Genomic DNA, 5065 nt, shown 5'->3' with positions numbered 1-5065 from the left:
AGTTTATTAGTTTGTAACAACTAGTTAGTTAGTTATTCAGTTAGCCAATTAGTCTCTTGATTAGATAGTCAGTAAGTTACTTGATGATTAGTGTTGTTCCGATACCGATACTGGTATCGGCAGAGGTGCCGATACTGCATTAAAACAGTGTTATCGGCATCGGTGACTACTCACAAGTAACATGCCGATACCATTAATTCCAACGCTAATATAGGATTTTGGATGCAGCATCTTGTGTCTTGCTCGTGCACGACATTCACTAATATGTGACATGTTCACTGCATGCCAATCTAAGATATCCTGTTGGCCCTTGAATGCTCTGAACCAATGGCAGGACAGCTTTTTCATGTTGAGGAAAAAAAATGTAAGTATCGGTATGGTATCGATATCGGACGATACTGCAAAGCTGGGTATCGGTATCGGGGGCCAAAAAACGGTATCGGAACAACACTATTGATGATAGATCAACATATTCAGTTGGTTAGATAGTCAGGCAGTCAGACAGTTTTTCAGGTTCTTCAGTCAGTTGGTCGGTCATTCAATCTGTGGGTTAGTTACTTATTCAGTTGGCTAGTTAGCAAGTGAGTCGGTCAGTAGCTCATTCAATTCAATCAGTGAATCATTTGGTTAGTTTGACTGACATTCAATAGGTTAACTGGTTGTTCAGTCATAGACTCGGGTAATAAATTGGTCGGTCAGTCTGTCAGTCAGTTAGTCTCACCGTTGGTTAGTTTGTTATTCAGTTTGTTAGGTGGTTAGGGTGTCGGTTAGTCTGCTGCTTAGTTTGTTAAGTTAGTTTGTAGATTTTGAGGTAGTCGCTCACTTAGCTAGTCAGTCAGTTGGTTATTTGGTAAGCTAGTTCATTAGTTATGCATTGACAGTCAGTTCATTAGTCGTTTAGTTAGTTATTCTGTTTGCTGGTTAGTTGGTAAATGGTCACTTTCTAGATTTTCAGGTAGCCATTCACTTCATTACTTAATTAGTCATTGATGAGTTAGTCGCTTGATTATTTGGTAAGTTAGTTATGCTGTAAGACAGTTAGTTGATTAGACAGTTGGTCAATCAGTCAGCAAGTTGTTTTTCAGGCAGTCAATTACTCAGTACTCAGTCCAGTTGCATTAAGGATGGCAACGATATCCAAATATCACGATACGATATCACCATATGAAGCTCACAATACGATAATTATCACGATATTGTAGGGAGGTTGGTGATATTTAAAAAAGGTCACAGTACTGTAAAAAATGAGCTCATACTAAAAAAGAAAAAAGAAAAAAAAAAGCATAATGTGCTTTTGCACATAACAGCAATACATATAAACGACCTCCAATCTCTAATAACACTTAATATTGAGGCACTTTCTCACCTAATGCAAGCTGACATCGAGTTCCTAATTAGTGATTTTAAACATAGAAGGGCCAAAACATCCCTAATGAAAATTAAACTGCACTAAAAAAATTAGCCACCAGAGGGTGCTAGAACTGCACAAATGGAAATCAACCTGACTTTTTTTAAACAGATGTGTAGCTTTTAAATATCGTGAACATGACAACGGCGATATTGTGGCAGTTTTAATATCAAGATATTGCCATTATCCTTACATCCCTACCAATCATCAGACACTCAGTAGGTCAATCGGTCAATCGGTCTTACTTGGCCATTTTGTCAGTCAGTCTTTCAGACACTCAGATGGTCAGTTTGTTTGCTGGTTATTCATTTCGTCATTCAGATCTCAGCAAAAGGCCTTGATGACATCAGCATCTCATACATTTGAAGAAATACCGCGCGTCCTAGTGCTAGTCCCTCATTAACATGAGGAGTGTGGAAGGCAGTCTGGTGAATAATCAGGTTATCTCCCAGCGGTGCTGCCGGCCTCAAGCCTTCCCAATAAAACCACAGCAGCGGAGATGGCGGCCAAGCCAAACAAGGCCAAGACGGTCAAACGCATCAAAAATCAGACGCTGTTTATTTTGTTTGGGGAGACGGACGGAGCAGACTGTAATTTGGGACAAAGACGTCCGTCGCTGGAGGACAAATGCTGCGGGAAGTTGATGAGGGGTTCATCGTGTGGGAGGTGAGGCTGAGGGGAGAGCGGACGGGTTGTTTTATGCGTGACAACTAACAGACTCGCGTGGAAAAAACATGAATGAGCTGTCTTGTTCATAAGATGTCAACGGTGACCTTCCCCCTGTATTAACACCCCGTTTGACTTACGATGATTATTGATCATTTTATGTCGACTTACAATTTATGGCCCCCGCGGGTCCTCGCATACCCTAAGAGGGTTCCTTCGAGGTCATTTCGCCACACAAGGGACTTTCCCAGCAACAAACAACCATGAAGTATGTGTCATGTATATAATAAGTTGATTGCAGGGACGTTTGTGGCTTTTGTTTTTGGATGAAAGGTAGAGAAAATGGATGGATATTTTGGCCGAATATATAAATATTGCACTTTTTATATATGGCCCAAATGTGGTTGAATTTGGAGTTTAACTCAAATTTACTATGGACCTGACCAGTAGATGGCGCTCTAAATGCACATATGAGAGTCTGGCTTACAGAATTGATGTGGAATTTGTCATGTTTATCTTGTCATATATTTTTTTGTTATTTTTTTTTATGTTTTGAAAAGGTTTAAAATGTAAACCTTTGATTTAAACTTTAAATCATTGTTTAAAATGTTTCAAAGATATTTTTATTTTTTTTTTATAGATACCTTTAAAAAAAAAAAAAAAAAAAAAAGCAATTATTTTGATTTATGTTTGAGCATTTACAAATTTCCTGGATTGGCTGGCAACCAGTTCAGTGTGTACCCCGCCTACTGCCCAAAGCCAGCTGGGATAGGCTCCAGCACCCACCGCGACGCCAGTGAGGAAAAAGCGGTGAAGAAAATGGTTGGTTGGTTTACTTTTTTTTGGGGGGGGGGGGGGCGCACGCCATTTTTCAAACCTTTTTTGTAATTTTTCACTTTTTTTTTTTTTTTTTAATCCTTAAGACTGTGTGGAATTCATTCAGATCTATATATCAAATTCATCAATTGTTAGATTTTTTTTGTGCAAACGTTTGGAATTTGGAGAAAGTAAATAGCGTTTTACAATTGCTAATTTTTAAAATAAACAAATACATTATAAAACATGCCAAATAAAAAGACATTGTACATACACAATACAAAAACAATACAAATATATATTATATTTGTATTTTTCATGAATAAACATATGTATGTTTAAGGTGGAATGCAATTTTTTTTTTCACTGTGCAAAAGTGATACATAGAGCTGACAAGTGTCAGTAGATGGCGCTCTAAATGCACACATGAGGTGAGGCAGCAACGTGAGCAGGGGCCACACAGGCCACAGAGACACCTGATAGCACCTCATTACCCATCAGCACTCTGCACTCATTAGACAAGAGGCCCCACAAGCTTTTGTTGCTCTAAAAGCAGCCACTGTTCCTTTTTGTGGATCTATATATTTTTGGTGATGTTAAAAAAAAAAATAATAAGATAATGCTAAGGAATATGCTTTTACTAAACCTTAAGAAAATAATTAAGTTAATTAATTCTATTTGGACTTTTTTTATGAGTTAATCTTATTCAAAAATATTGTGCAATGACAAAATTTGAATATTTTTATACATCTGCTCAGAAACACTGTTCAGATCCACCTAAAATCAATCACAGCTTTTACTTATGGCCTTAAAGGAATTATGAGTTGAATTAATAATTCATAAAAAATGGATCGACTTAAACAGCAGGAGAGCAGCGGTACAGTAAACGTCTCGCCCGGGACGGTGAGTGATCAATGAGCTTGGGGCTTTGGTTTTGGGACAGGCAGTCAGTCGGCGGGGTCACATGACAGCAGATTCCGTGAGCGTGCAGGCGGCCAGCCATATCTTGACACTAAAAGGACGATTGGGTTTCAACTCGGTGAACAGGTCACGTTTCATAGCGACAATGAAATGCTTGCTATTGATAAAAAGTGGGAAGGGAAGGCATGTCGGAATGAAAAGGAAGATGAGGAAATGATGATAAAAACGAGGGGTTGTGTAAGACGACATGTTATGATGACTAAAAAGTTCACAATGGTCACAATGCACTTTCAGTGCAAGAAGTTTTCACCTGATGAAGCTCTTCTGACTGCAGGAAGGAACGGCCGAGTGCTTGCGTCAATATTATCGGAGGCAGTGAGCGCGCACACACAATTTCCTTTATTAGTTTAGTTTCTTAAATTGAGTTTGCGATTTTTCTGATTTTTCTGATTTTAAAAGACCTTTTTTAAAAACATTCGTTTTAAATATTGAGATTTTTTTTCTCTTAGAATTTTGCAGACCATAGGTCTAACTAACCAACTGACTACTCCAAGTAACCAGCTGATTGACAAGCTAACTAATTGTCTGTCTGACCACTGGACCAGCCATCCCACCGGCTGACTATTGACTCACATCTAACTACCTAACTAACTAACTAACCAATCGAATACTTACCTACCTAACTAACCGACTAACTGACTGACTACCTTACCTGAATAAGTAACTACACAACTTGACTGACTGACCAAATGAGCAACCAAATAAATAACTGAATAACTAACAAAACCAGGCGAGTCACTGATTCACAGAACAATTACGTGACCGAGAGATTAATCGATTACACAACTGACTTGTTGAGTTAAGGACTGACCGACTGGCTGACTAAGTGAAATAGTAATTAATTGACTCACAAATGATTAAATTACTAACTAACTAACTAACTAACTAACTAACTAATCGAATACTTACCTACCTAACTAACCGACTAACTACCTTACCTGAATAAGTAACTACACAACTTGACTGACTGACCAAATGAGCAACCAAATAAATAACTGAATAACTAACAAAACCAGGCGAGTCACTGATTCACAGAACAATTACGTGACCAAGAGATTAACCGATTACACAACTGACTTGTTGAGTTAAGGACTGACCAACTGGCTGACTAAGTGAAATAGTAATTAATTGACTCACAAATGATTAAATTACTAACTAACTAACTAACTAACTAACTAACTAGCTAACTAACCG

The 5065-nt window shown here is 38.2% G+C and overlaps 1 long non-coding RNA gene across 1 annotated transcript in view; it reads right to left on the bottom strand.

The window, feature by feature from the left end:
* Positions 1-3708: 3708 nt before the first annotated feature.
* Positions 3709-5065, bottom strand: part of LOC144009587 (uncharacterized) — a 35044-nt gene continuing 33687 nt past the window's right edge. The window contains exon 3 of the long non-coding RNA XR_013280969.1: positions 3709-3902. This is a non-coding gene — a long non-coding RNA (uncharacterized LOC144009587). The remainder of the gene's footprint in view (positions 3903-5065) is intronic.

The sequence above is a fragment of the Festucalex cinctus genome, chromosome 20 (genome assembly GCF_051991245.1).
Source record: "Festucalex cinctus isolate MCC-2025b chromosome 20, RoL_Fcin_1.0, whole genome shotgun sequence".
NCBI lineage: Eukaryota > Metazoa > Chordata > Actinopteri > Syngnathiformes > Syngnathidae > Festucalex > Festucalex cinctus.
Note: the sequence above shows the minus strand (reverse complement) of the source record. Positions and strands in the feature narration are given on the sequence as shown.